We start from the raw sequence: 15,167 nt of genomic DNA, 5'->3' as shown, positions 1-15,167 counted from the left end.
AATTCTGAACCATCATCAATCAATATCAATATTGCCAAATTGCTCGCCGGCAGCATTTCGTTGAGTGTAGTTGTCAATAAAGGGTTTACAACTCTGTTCTAGTGTAAATTTATCTCAGCAGAAATAAATTTGATTTCTTATCAAAATTGTTCACTTCAATAAATGCAACAACACTCATTCGTACATTGGTCGTCTCGGCATGCGTTGATTTCGATATTTTGTCCTCTGCTCACTTCTCTTTACAAATTCGATGGCGATAGAGAATACAGTATAGTTCCCTCTTTCTAGTAAGACAGAGAGGAAGTTAGTCCCAATTTGTTGTTTCCGTAATACTCTATTTTAGTTGGCGAACACTTCTCAACGGATACGGTTCTCAAATTGCCTGGAAAAAGGAAAACAATTTAACGATTTCTTATTTCAATTTTTAAACGCGAATATTTAAATTGACGAAAATAGCAATCAATCAAACCCAAGTAAAACAATAGTTTGGAATTAAATTTTAATGTAAGTGCGTGTGATAAGAAATAACAAAGAGTGGAATTGATGGATAAGCCCTGAAAGAGATATCAGTTTGTGACGTGTGTTTAATGCGATATTGAAGAAGTGAATAAACTCATTGGAATTGTAATCATTATTGGATATATGACCCAATTTGAGTGAAAACTTTGTTCGGGAGATAAAAATAAAATTTCGCAAAAAATATGAGCGATAAGTGATGAAAATAACAGAAATAACAAGATCGATATAGATTTCCATTAAAGATAAGAGAAAACCTTGATTGCAAACTTTCATATGTTGTTTTTTTCTTTTTTAATTTCAATAAATTGATATATGATAACACAGTAAAGTATTTGAATTGAAGTATGATGTGAAGTGAGTGATATTATCAGTGTTATTTTGATTTGTAAACAATTAAATAATAAGTGAATTACAACAGTTAAAGAATAGTGTAGTTGATAGTCCATTAATGTAGTAAAGAAACGAAGATGTGAACTATTTTCTCAAAACAAAAAGTAAAAACAAGTTTTGTCGTTCTCTATTTCTCGTACAAGACCTGACACGGGGGCTGATATGTAACACAAAAAGTTAATCGCTATATTTGTTTCATGTTTATTGTTCAAAATCAAAAAATCGGATATAAGATAAAATTTTAGAATCAGTTTAGATTTGTTGCAATTGACTACCTTATGGCCTTCAAACGGCCGGAAAAAGTCATCACACACAGCACGAAAGTTGTTCTGCGGTATTTTGGCTTATTCCCAGTTTTGGAATGATCGATACTTTGATATTTTTTAGTGCCAATCTTCCTTTCCAAAAAGTCCAACGGATTGAGATCCGGAGATATTGGGGTCCATTGTGCGAAGAAAGTCCTTTTTAAGTCATTCGTGGTTGACGCGTGCTCAGTCCTGTTGGAATGCTTCAAGGTTTAGATTTGTTCCAATTGACTACCTCATGGCCTTCAAACGGCCGAAAAAGTCATCACATACAGCAAGAAAGTTATTCTGCGTTATTTCGACTTATTCCCAGAGAAGCGTCTTTTTGAGATGATCGATACTTTTAGTGTCAATCTTACTTTCCAAAATGCTCCAGGTGCAAGAGTCAGTCCTGTTGCAATGCTCTAAGTCCTGTTCGAATGTCCAATACTGTAGTATTCGGTATTTATTTTGACCCCACGGTAGATGAATACGTGCGGGGTTCGACCATCGGCCCTTATGGTGACATACTCCTTACGATCATTTGACCTCTTTGGCAAGTAAACCCGATCTATTTGTTTCTTCACCCAGAAAAAAGTGTCTTCGAAACTAAAGGAAAAAATGTTCATCAATTTAATTTAGCCATTTTATTTCCATTCAGTTAAATTTTTGTGTGAATAAATAAAATTTACTTGTTTCAGTAAAAAATCCTAAACTGAAAGCAGTTAGGAATAGTTCATTAACTAGAATAAGGCATGGTATTTTACTAATACTGTTTTCTTCGCTGGGTATAAGAATTTACTACTGAAAAATAAAATTTTATTCACTAATAACAAAGCATTCGTAAAAATAAACAAAAACCGAACTAAAACCAAGTTTCCTCAAATTTAGTAAGATTTTTTATAAAATGATAATTCTGACTTCCTTTATTATAGAAATCTTATCATACATACGAATAACACTTGGCATAGAAAAATATTTTAGTTCATTCGTACTAAGAAGTATTCAATCCTTTCAAAACTTAAGGAAACACACTTGTTAGAATATAGGAAAATTTCCTACATTTCTTTTATCTACCTGTAATTGATACCTGACATCGATGTGTTTGCGCGTGGGTTGTTTTTTTAGTTGGAATCGCGTTGTTATGGTATACGGAGAGATTGTTAAAAAATAATATAATAAAAAACAAATAAAATATATAAAATATTTGTTATTTTAAATTAGTGAGAAAAATGTTCGTTTTTTTGAAAATTGGTTTATAAAAAAAGAAAACACCAGCAGAATAACGACCCCTTCATTCGACTTCATTTTGAAATCTTCAATTAACAGTTAATATACAGTGACGCTAACCTTTTGTAAAAAAATTGGTTTAGGTTTTTTGTTTATATTTGTAGGTATTGAAATTGTAAAAGGTGGGCAAAATTGCTAGGCAGCAACTTATTCAAAGTGAAAGGCACTAGAAGAAGATAAAATGTATTTTAATATTTCAAGGCCAGTCGATGCTGTTGGTTCTAAATAAATACATTTAATATATTAATAAAACATGTCTTTTATTGAAGAAAAAATTGCTTATATAAATACATAAAATTGTATTTAAAAACGAAGGTAAGCAGTTCTAAATTTGAAGTAAAAGGTTTACCACAAATATGTAAGATTTGTCCAAATGAATGAAAAAAGTTCAATAAAATCATTCCATATATGAATTCAATTCAGTTAAATTTTTCATTCTGTAGTATAGTGGTACATTAATATAGGAAAATGTTAACTAATATATGGAATGCATTCTACCTAATTTCTACGAAAATCACATCGTTCAAACAAATAAAAATGTCTTTGGCGCTATACGAAGTTCAACTTTCTTCACAATGAGTTCATTTTAATTTAAAGAAGGGGTTACTTTTTTCTGTTTAATATATAATGTTAGGTACACGCAGAGAAGAAACATGATTGTCACAATCATATTCGAAGAGCAAAATAATATGATAGGAGCTATTTTTGCGGCGACCATGTAACATTTTAACCTGCAACCATGTTGGCTCAGTGAACATAGTGCTAAGAAAAATATAATTGTCCTCATCTAAAATGTTATTATATTGATAAAAAGAATTTTGTTTGAATGAAAAGACAATGGTCACGGTTTAAAATGTTGTGGTATTCATTACAAATGTTTTTCTTCTAGTTAAAAGAATATGGTCATAACCTAAAATGTTTTGATCTTTATGAAAAAACTTTTTTCATCGTCGAAAAAAGGACGCCACTTGTGAAAAGAAAACACAAAATTAACTTTATTTATTTGTTTTTTTTTTTTTATATAAACTAATTCATTGTTTGTTTGTATTTATAATGCTCTTCAAGCAAACATCATATATTTTTACACACTCTATTTTATTTCAATTTCAACAATAAGTAATTATTCCATATTTACATCGTGCCCATCAAATGTACAAACGCAGACATCATGTAACTGCAAATAAAAATAAATTATACCATATATCAAAATGCAGAACAAAAACCAGGTACATTTTTCCAATTACACTTTCCTTTTTTGTGTTCACATAAAACGACGTGCCACTTCTGAATAAATAAATTAACACAAAACACAGTAAATCCGTATTCTCCGTCCATTGCAAGAAACAATCAACACACGACTGACGCGCAAAATGAAAATCGTGTGTACCTGCTCAATGTTTTTATAAAATTCTTTTCGCTGCAAAAAAGTTAAAAAAGTAAATGGTCACGAAAACAATGTACATGGTCTTTTTTGCCATGTAATGGTTCTAGACATGACTATACGTAACCTATACAAATACTTTTTTCCCTGCAAAAAAGTAAAAAAAATTGAATGGTCAGGTACATGATTTTCCTGACCATGTAATGGTCTCAAATTCTATCATTTAAATAATAGAACATGTTTGCGGCATTTGAGAACCATTTAAATGCTTATTGCCACCATACATTTTGCTCCGCTCGAAAACTATTTCTACAAAGACAAAATACATGGTTTTCGCGGCAATTACTTGCTCTAGATAAGCATTAAATGAATGCGGCAACCATGTCCAAATATGGTTTTCCTGTGCGTGTATAGTGCCAGCCTTTATATTTCACCGTGAAAGAGAATATACACTTTGTATTATCTGAAACCGATATTGCGATTCACGGAAGGGTACATACATATATTATACCACGACTTTCTTGTCATTGTTCGATTGAAGAATTCATTGAAATCTTATTCCTGCAAATATTTCTCTTAAATACAAAATTTCGTTTTTATTTTGGAAATTCTGCAACTTTTGAACTTTTGTGTGGAAGCCGTGATGTTTTTCTCTAAGTTTGAAAGTTGGTCACCTAGGGGGTATGAAATTTTGCTTTAAGCCTAGTACTAAGATAACGTTTTCGCACGAAATACTGTTATACTCCATATAAAAAACGTTAGCGCGGAATAAATGCGAAATCTTTGTTTTGAGCATTTTCAAACACATACACTGTTAGAAAAATATGTTTTTCATATGTTCCGATATAAACAAAACGTGTTTCGGGCACGATTTTAAACCACAATATATTTAAGTGCGAACATGTAATTTTCCTAAACTAACACTAAATGTTTGGGACATCTATGTTAATATGTTAGAATATATTATGTTTGGGGCATGAATGTTTCATAAAAATCATATGTGTGAATACAAACATATATAAATTTACAAATTTCAACTAAACATACATATGTTGTGATATTTTATTCAAAGCGACAGAGAGAGTATAGAGAGAAATAGAGATGAAAACCGGGAGAGTTGACGAAAGATATCAATATAACACAGCAAAAGAGTCAAAAGAGAACAATTTCTGTGAAACCGCTTGTATGTTGTTTCGGAAAACTGTTTTATGATAAGGCAAAAAATTTGATATGTTTAAGTCTAAATATTATTTAATTTGAATAAAGAGAATATACTTTCTAAACCAAGAGAATAGACATTTGAAAAACAAACAGCTTATGTTTTCGCCTTGAGAGCAGCATTTTATGTATGTGTGGACATGTGTTTTGTTTATCATTTTGGCATTATTTTTTTTTTGGTTCGTTAAAAGAATTCAGGGGTCTTCATAAAAATAACGAAAGGGCACTATACTCTTTTTAGAGTTGGGACGGTAAAATGAAATAAGGAGGAAATAGTGAAAAATTACACAGTAAAATGTAAAAAAACAAAGTTTAGTTTCTCTTTGTTAAAAAGTAGTCCACGAGAAGTTGACGGACACCATCAAATATAAAAGCGGGCATTAAGTTCGACTTTTACAGCTAAAACAATTTAAAAAGTTTATTTTCTTTAAAATGAATTATTAAAGAAAAATAAAAGGAATTTTAGAGCGATGGTGTTAAATGCTAGTAAAAAACTGTTCACTCCTAAATAAATTTATGTTTATATTATAAAATTATGTATGTATGTTTATACTCGACTCCACGTTCTTCTTTTGTTAGTTTCTGAATTCCTTCCAAATTTTAAAGTTTTGTACAAAAACAGTTTTTTATTACAAGATTGTTATTTTTGCAATAAAAAATAATATTTTATCCAAAAATCATTCAATTTCGTTTATATCAAGCACTGTTACTGACTATAAATCTTTAATAACGCACATTTCGATGTTTCATTTAAAAAAATTAATATAGTATAAATATAAATGTGTAAATTAAAAAAAAAAAAAAAATGTTCGGTCGGAGCAGGGATTGAACCCACGACCCTTTGCATGCAAGGCAGACATGCTAACCACTGCTCCACGTGGCAAACAAATGTATGTTTCTGTTAAATAATATTATGTTTGCATGGGCTCGTGGGCGCTGCAAACTATGCTATATAAATGTAACTTAAAACGATAATTATCTACTGGTGACTATAACAGCTACGTAGCCCAGTGGATAGTGTGTTGGCTTACAAACTGTATGGTCCTCGGTTCGATTCTCCGTGCAGGCGAAAGGTAAAATTTAAAAAATTTATAAAAGTGAATAATTTCTTCAACATTATTTGTATTACAGAGAAAGGTGCCAATAACTAAAAAATTTCGTGGAAGTGAAAATTACGAGTATGTTAGGGAATGAGCACAATCGTGTTTGGGAAAAATTCTTCCAAGCATATAATATTTTTGGCTCAAAATGCTTCCAAACATATAATATGTTCACATACAAACATAGTAATGTTTCGGCAGTATGCAATAATATATGTGCTTCCTGCAAAATATGTTTGGAACATATGTTAAAGAAGCGATTTTTTTTGAGGGTGTACTTATACAACCCTGGATTTTTCTCACGAAAAAATAGGCAGGTATATTATTTCGCATAAATAAGTTAACATCCCTGGGCTTGAGACCCTATTTACGGAGATAAATGAAGATATTCGTTTTTCGCAAAAACGAACTTAGTACTAGGCATTAGTTGTCAAATCCGCAATTATGAACCGAACGTTAAGCTAATCAGAGTGAAACTGTGTATTCTGGAGCCATATTGGATACTGAAAAAACGGTGTTAGTTCACTTGTATGGCCTTAGACACCAGAGTCTTACTTTGATTTACTTAAAATTTTGCACTAAATTTTTTATTTAATTTGATTTACTTCAAATTTTGCACAAGATGTACAATTTGTAATGTAGTCAAGTGTGCTAAATTTGGTGGATATCGATTTATATATAGCTTCCATACAAATCTTCCGCCCGAGTTAGACTTATATGACCAACGGATTCCAATTTTTTTCTGCGAGACCAAAGTTTCACTCCGATTTACTTGACATTTTGCACAGGTAGTAGAATTAACGTTCCAGCTAGGCGTACCGAATTTAGTGGAAATCGGTTCAGATATAAATATAGCTCATCTATATATCTTACGCCCGATTTGTACTTATGTTGTCACAGAAGCCAGGAGTTTACTCAGATTTGCTTCAATGAGTATATTGGATATTATTATCCAGTGTGCCAAATTTGCTCGAAATCGGTTCAGATTTAGATATAGCCCCCATATAAACTTAAATTTGCAGAAATGCGCGATTTCACTCAAGTTAGTGAGGTTTAGTGCAAATTTTTGGCGCATTTTGCAAAGCAAAAAATAATCGAAATTTACGAAAATTTGAGGCAAGGAACAATGTTTGGTAGGAATTGAAAAATATTAATTGAAACCTCTTTAACTTTTGATATACATATTACGATATTATTATAACTTTTATTGCGTTTTGCAGAGAAATTAGTTTTAAGAAATATTGCTGTATATATATATATATATATATATATATATATATATATATATATATATATATATATATATATATATATATATATATATATATATATATATATATATATATAAATATATATAAGTATACCAAAGATTACGCAACATACCGTATATTTCACCGCAGTTAGCATTAATATGATCAGACCAAGTTAAATTCTCATTGAAAGTTACTCCAAGATTCTTCACTTTCTTGACAAGTTCTATTTCGAAGTTACCCAGAAATATGTTAACATTGCCCTCACTTGTGGACTTCTTATGAATCAAAATTGTCTTCGATTTATTGAAGTTTAGAGCCAGGCCATTGCCATTCGCCCAATCCAGTAGATTCAGAGATTTATTTTTATCGAGATTGTTACGTATCGATTCTACAACGTCTACTAAGGCAGTGAGACAGCTATGCCTCGGTCTGAATCCAGATTGACGGTCAGTTATAATCTTATGTTCAGTCAAATATTTGAGAATTTCTAGATTAACAAGTCTTTCAAACACTTTCGAGATAAATGGTAAAATCACAATAGGACGGAATACGTTGGCACCCTTTGGAACAGGTATAATCTTGGCCAGTTTCCACAGTGTTGGAAATGAACTAGTTGTTATAATAGTATTTATAATATGAGTAATGTATTTAAGTATACTCGGAATAATAAGCTTGACAAATTTTGGACAGATTTAGACAGTACCGACAGCGTTTGTCTTTGTTGTCATGATACTATTGAGCACCTCATTATAAAATACATGCCGTAGACTAAAACCACGTTTAGAGGTGGAAGTTACAGTTCGGGAACTATAGAAATCAACATTCAACTTTTTCCTTGTCCAAAAGTCGATAAACTTTTCAATGAAGCCGCTTCTTTGGCTCGGAAACAATACCAACATTTTTAAAGTAAAGACAAAATCTTTGGAACCGGGCATGCTTTTTTTTCAGTGTGACCAATGTCGGCCAATCCACATTTCCATAGTATCTAGTAAGATCTGGCTGGGTGAGATGATTCTTATGAAAATTACATACGAGAATCGTTTCTCCCAAGTTGAACCAAATTTGTCACCACCACTGGGCATCATCTCATCTTCTCATTTTTTAAAACAACATTTTTTTTTTATTTGGGATGAGAAGAACTCATATACTTTGGTATTGATTCCGCTTCTTTGGATCGGAATCAATACCAAAATTTTTAAAGTAAGACAACATCTTTGGAACCGGGCATGCTTTTTTCAGTGTGTCCAATGTCGGCCAATCCACATTTCCATAGTATATAGTAAGATCTGGCTGGGTGGGATGATTCAATTTGGGTCTTATATGCTAATTTCCTATGAAAATTACATACGGGAACCGTTTCTCCCAAGTTGAACCAAATATGTCACCACTACACTGAAAGAAGAGTTTTCTTTTCTGAGGAACGAAATTTTGGACAAACAAATTTTTCTTTTGACTCTAAGTTTTTTCTTTACCAGCAAATAAAACTGATTAGAAACTATCATTGAATCGTTTATCGCCAATTCGGATTTATATGGTCTTAAAGGAAATACTTTACGTTAAAGGGGAATTTCGTTTGTCTAAAATTTCGGTCCTCAGTAAAGTATTTTTGCCTTGGGTGCACTGTGCATCATCTTCACATTTTTTAAAACATTTTTTTTTAAATTTGGGATGAGAAGAACTCATATACTACTTGACCAAAATGGCCGATAAAAGCTTAAAACGTATCCTTCTATAAGAAAAAACGCAATCAAGTTGGGAAAAGTTTAGAAAAAAAATTACGACACAAATAAGTAGGTGCCATTTCCGCAAAAATTTGTCAAAATTCGGTATTTTTTTGAAATTCTAAGTTGTAGTGACCACAACTTTTAATCTAAAGCACATAGGTCCACAAGTTTTTCTTCTATAACGCGTAGAATTCTGTAGGGAATGCATTGAAGAAAAGAGAACAAAGATTCATACAAAAATTCTAGTTTCATACGACCCCACTTTGTTACAATTTTGGAAAAAATATATATTATTGGGCCCATATCTATCCAGCAAAGAAAAAATCATCGAAATCGGTTCATAATAGCGGATTTGACAGATAATTTCATACCCCCGAGGTGACCAACTTTCAACGCCTACAGGTCAGCTCGTGGACCCATTAGGGCCCACATGCTTGTTGATACGTTTAAAAGATGCGGAATTATGTTCAAAAATCGATTTGGAACCACTGTGCCATGTGGGCTAGTTATGTTAATCGTTAAAGGGCTTTTACAATATGTCAGATTCCAAATTGTTGAATTAAATATATACACTCAAAGAAGAGATTTCTTGTTTTAGGAACGAAAGTCTAGACAAAGTTTCCTTTAATTCTTAAAAAATATTATTTAAAAGCAAATAAAACAGATCAGCGAAAATCGTTAAGTCACTTGTAATAAAGTCGGATAAATTCGACTAATTTCTTTTTTCTAAACTTTTGTTCTGGAGATAACTATATGGGGCCTATATCAAAGCATACACCCATATTTCCCATATCTGATATTGACCATATGCAAATGAACTTTGGTATTGAAGGCTTAAAGCCCGACCCAACAGCGAACTGTTAGTCAAACCTGGTCCCGCAAATATTTCGTTCAATTATGGCCTGATAAAACCTCACACTCAAAAAAGCCAATATACAATTAATTTAGTTAATGAAAAAAAAACTAGTAGCAGGCTGTGCTTTGATTTTGGAGACCGCTTTTTAAATAAAATAAAATCAACAATTTTAAAGACGATTTCATTCATTTTGAAGTATTTTTCAGAATTATTAAAGAACTTAGTTCAAGAACATTTTACCTACATGCAAAGAAAAAAACCTTTGGACAACGTGTACCGAAAACGTTTTTCTTTTGTTAAAGTTTTTTTGATTGCTTCGAAAATTTTAAACTTTTATCACCAAAAAATCGTTTGTTACAAAATTTTTATTTTTTCAACAAAAAAATTATTTTTGAACCAAGAACACAGTCCATTTCGTTTATATCAAGCACTGTTCTTTTCTGACTTTAAGTCTTTAATAAGTCATATTTTACAGTTCATAGTAAATATTTAATATAGTAGTATGTAATGTTGAACATCTTTTCGGAATCTTCCGAACATATCTAGAATATAACATATAAAAAACTTTTTGGTGTTCGGTCGAAGCAGGGATCGAACCCATAACCCTCGGCATAGAAGGCGGACGTAGCAACCACTGCTCCACGGTGCCCAACTAAATGTATGTTTATGTTAAATAAAGTTTGTTTAATCGGCTCGTGGGCGCCGCAAGCTATGCTATATAAATATAACTTATATGAATAATTGTCTATTGATGACAATAACAGCTACATAGCTCAGTTGATAGTGTGTTGGCTTACAAATTCCATGGCCTGCGGTTCGATTCTCCGTCCAGACGAAAGGTAAAATTAAAAAAATTATAAAATCCAATAATTTCTTCTACATTGTTTGTATTACAGAAAAAGGTGCTAAGAACTAAAGAACCTCGTGGAAGTGAGAAAGATGTGAGGCAAAATGCAATGAGCCAGAAAAGATTGTTAAGAACTTCCTTAAAGCAAAAAGCAAATGAGAAACGATCTTTGTTTGTCTAAAATTTTGTTTGGGAGGAAATAACTATTTTTTTGCGTGTAGTTTTATCAAATCATCTAAATACGAACAAAGTGACTTCATTGAAATATCTATCGACTTCTGCACAAGGAAAAACTTTTACTTCAGAGAAATGCATTTTCTATGATAAGCAAAACTCGTTTTCGTGTATTAAGGGCAATAAATCAATATTTTTTCAGTGTTGATTTTAGCTTCTCAGCACCTAGAAGACGAATTCTTTTATGTGTCTTAGGGAGCGCACATAAAAAATGCTTGAATTATTAAATGTTTTTGAAATCATTTCGACAAAAAATGGTAACAGACTAATCAATCGAAGTATTGTCCAGCGCTACACTGAAAGAAGAGTTTTCTTTTCTGAAGAACGAAATTTTAGACAAACAAATATTTCTTTTAACTCTAACATATTTTCCGTAACAGAAAATAAAATTGATTACAAAAAATAAAAATTGAACCGTTTGTCGTTAATTCGAATTCATTTGGTTTTTAAGAATATATTTCACATTAAAGGGGAGTTTTGTTTGTCTAAAATTTCGTTCCTGAGGAAAGTATTTTGATGGTTCAAAATATATTGATTTTTGTCGGTTCAGATTGGCAATTTAGCACACTGTGCACCGTTCGTACTCGGTTATAAGAAGGCGTACCCTTGTCACTGAGCTTAACAGAGAATCGGGTAGCACTCATTGATAAGAGAGGCGTTCACAACTTGTGGTATAACTAATGGACTGAATATTAATTATTATACCCTCCATCATAGGATGGGGGTATATTAACTTTGTCATTCCGTTTGTAACACATCGAAATATTGCTCTAAGACCCCATAAAGTATATATATTCTGGGTCGTGGTGAAATTCTGAGTCGATATAAGCATGTCCGTCCGTCCGTCCGTCTGTTGAAATCACGCTAACTTCCGAACGAAACAAGCTATCGACTTGAAACTTGGCACAAGTAGTTGTTATCGATGTAGGTAGGATGGTATTGAAAATGGGCCATATCGGTCCACTTTTACGTATAGCCCCCCTATAAAGGGACCCTCAGATTTGGCTTGTGGAGCCTCTAAAAGAAGCATATTTCATCCGATCCGGCTGAAATTTGGTATATGGTGTTGGTATATAGTCTCTAACAACCATGCAAAAATTGGTCCACATCGGTCCATAATTATATATAGCCCCCATATAAACCGATCCCCAGATTTGGCTAGTGGAGCCTCTAAGAGAAGCATATTTCATCCGATCCGGCTGAAATTTGGTACATGGTGTTGGTATATGGTCTCTAACAATCATGCAAAAATTGGTCCACATTGGTCCATAATTATATATAGCCCCCATATAAACCGATCCCCAGATTTTGGCTTGCGGAGCCTCAAAGAGAAGCAAATTTCATCCGATCGGGCTGAAATTTGGTACATGATGTTGGTATATGGTCTCTAACAACCGTGCAAAAATTGGTCCACATCGGTCCATAATTATATATAGCGCCCATATAAACCGATCCCCAGATTTGAGTTGCGGAGCCTCAAAGAGAAGCAAATTTTGTCCAATCCGCCTGAAATTTGGTACATGATATTGGTATATGGTCTCTAACAACCGTGCAAAAATTGGTCCACATCGGTTCATAATTATATATAGCCCCCATATAAACCGATCCCCAGATTTGGCTTGCGGAGCCTCAAAGAGAAGCAAATTTTATCCGATCCGCCTGAAATTTGGTACATGATATTGGTATATGGTCTCTAACAACCGTGCAAAAATTGGTCCACATCGGTTCATAATTTTATATAGCCCCCATATAAACCGATCCCCAGATTTGGCTTGCGAAGTCTCCAAGAGAAGCAAATTTCATCCAATCCGGTTGTAATTTGGAACATGGTCCATATCGGTCCATAATTATATATAGCCCCCATATAAAACATTCTCCAGATTTGACCTCCGGAGCCTCTTGGAGGAGCAAAATTCATCCGATCCGGTTCAAAGTAGGAACGTGGTGTTAGTATATGGTCGCTAACAACCATACCAAAATTGGTCCAATCACACAAAAATTGGTCCATATCGGTTCATAATCATGGTTGCCACTAGAGCCAAAAATAATCTACCAAAATTTTATTTCTATAGAAAATGTTGTCCAAATTTTATTTCTAGAGAAAATTTTGTTAAAATTTTACTCGGTTCATAACAAAATTTTCATCATTGTCAAAATTTTATTTCTATAGAAAATTTTGTCAAAATTTTATTGCTATAGAAAATTTTGTTCAAATTTTATTCGGTTCATAATCATGGTTGCCACTAGAGCCAAAAATAATCGACCAAGATTTTATTTCTATAGAAAATTTTGTCAAAAGTTTATTTCTATAGAAAATTTTGTTAAACTTTTATTTCTGTAGAAATTTTTGTCAAAATTTTCTTTCTATAGAAAATGTTGTCAAAATTTTTATTTCTATAGAAAATTTTGTGAAAATTTTATTTCCATAGAAAATTTTTTAATATTTTCTTTCTGTAGAAAATTTTGTCAAAATGTTATGTCTACTTTGTCAAACTGAATTATATACGTATTGGATCGATCTTTTTTGATTTAATATATACCACGTATGGACATACAATTTAGAAGATGGTGTTAGGAGGTTTTAAGATACCTTGCCATCGGCAAGCCACAAACAAATTTGACAAATTTCGGTAATATTACGAATCCTTTATAGATCAGTAATCAAATTGGAAAATAAGATATATAATTATCCCAAATTGACAACTACCCAATACCCTACGTATAAGTTTTCAAAAGCCAATGAAATTATTTGAAGTGCCATGAAAACCCACACAAGGGCCTTTTGGGATTCAACGTATTTACATTTTTATCACCCACTTGCAATTTGTTTCGTTGTTGACGTTATAATTTTTACTTCTATCGTTCACTCCTTAGATAAGAAGAAATCAAGTGGCATAAAATCAGGTGTAAAGCTGATAATTGTTTGTCAATAAACGAATGTTGATTACTGAGGTCTCATTTTTGTCGATATAGACGCAATTAAGTATGGAATGAACCTAATATCACTAACATTTATAAAATTACACGGTGTAGCTATAGTGTAACGATTTATCAGTATTTATAAGAAATATATGCAACGATGGACGGTTTTGAACAGGGCTGTGGAGCCGAGCCAATTTTGCTCGACTCCGACTCCAGCATTTTTCATCAGCCTCGACTTCGACTTCGACTTCGACTCCGACTCCGAGTAATATAACTAAATCTAATTTTAATACCACTAATGTGTAGTTCTATTATGAGGGGGTACCGTAAATGGGTCGATATAAATTATCGTATTTATTTATGTGTGCAAAAAACTGTATATTTCAAAATTTAAGGCAATGTCGGTCCTATGTTTAATAAATAAAATAATGATATAAATACCCATCACAATATTAGCTCATACCAGCAGTCTTCAGTATATGTATTTATAGACAAGTAATGAAAGTTCAAAGTCGAACGGGGCTCATTGTCAAATTATTGATACCATCTCAAATCCTTTAAATTTGTTGCGAGGTTTATATTCCCATATGCATGAATTTGAATCTGAACCGATTTAGACAAAATTGTATACATTTCTACAAAATCTATGGACTTAAAATTTAAATCTAACGTTATGGGACGAAACACAATTTTAGTAAAAACCAAATAGGTAAAGTCTGAAGTCGGGCGGAGCCAACTATAATATACCCTGCGCAACTTTGTATTTAGATCTACATATCGATAAAATCTAAAATCCTTCAAATTTGTTGAGTGTTTTTTATAAAGGTAAAAACCTTTATAAAAAGTTCCCATTAACCATTAATGGCTGGCTCGATTTGGACAATATTTTGTCAGACTTCTACAACATCTTGGGCACAGTGTGGCGCAGGATATAAATGTGGGAAATATTTATAATATTAATAATATTTAGGTAATTTTTCAAAAATGCATTTATGATTCATCAGCCGATAAATATGAATTGGAGGTGTGGAAAATTTGAGTCATTTTTACAAGTTTTCGTCTTAGCAGTGAGTATCCGTGAGCACCAGAAAGAAAAAAAGTTTTGAGAATATTTGCGATAGAAATAAAATTTTTAAATTTTATTTTTAA

The 15,167-nt window shown here is 32.3% G+C and overlaps 1 protein-coding gene across 1 annotated transcript in view; it reads left to right on the top strand.

The window, feature by feature from the left end:
• The first annotated feature begins 324 nt into the window (after positions 1–324).
• The window catches only part of Ptp52F (Protein tyrosine phosphatase 52F), a 134,258-nt gene continuing 119,415 nt past the window's right edge, over positions 325–15,167 (top strand). Inside the window, exon 1 of the mRNA XM_075309066.1 lies at positions 325–504. The gene's annotated coding sequence lies outside the window, so the exon portion shown is untranslated. The remainder of the gene's footprint in view (positions 505–15,167) is intronic.

Source organism: Haematobia irritans, chromosome 5 (assembly GCF_050003625.1).
Source record: "Haematobia irritans isolate KBUSLIRL chromosome 5, ASM5000362v1, whole genome shotgun sequence".
Taxonomy (NCBI): domain Eukaryota; kingdom Metazoa; phylum Arthropoda; class Insecta; order Diptera; family Muscidae; genus Haematobia; species Haematobia irritans.
This window is presented reverse-complemented; position numbering and strand designations above follow the sequence as displayed.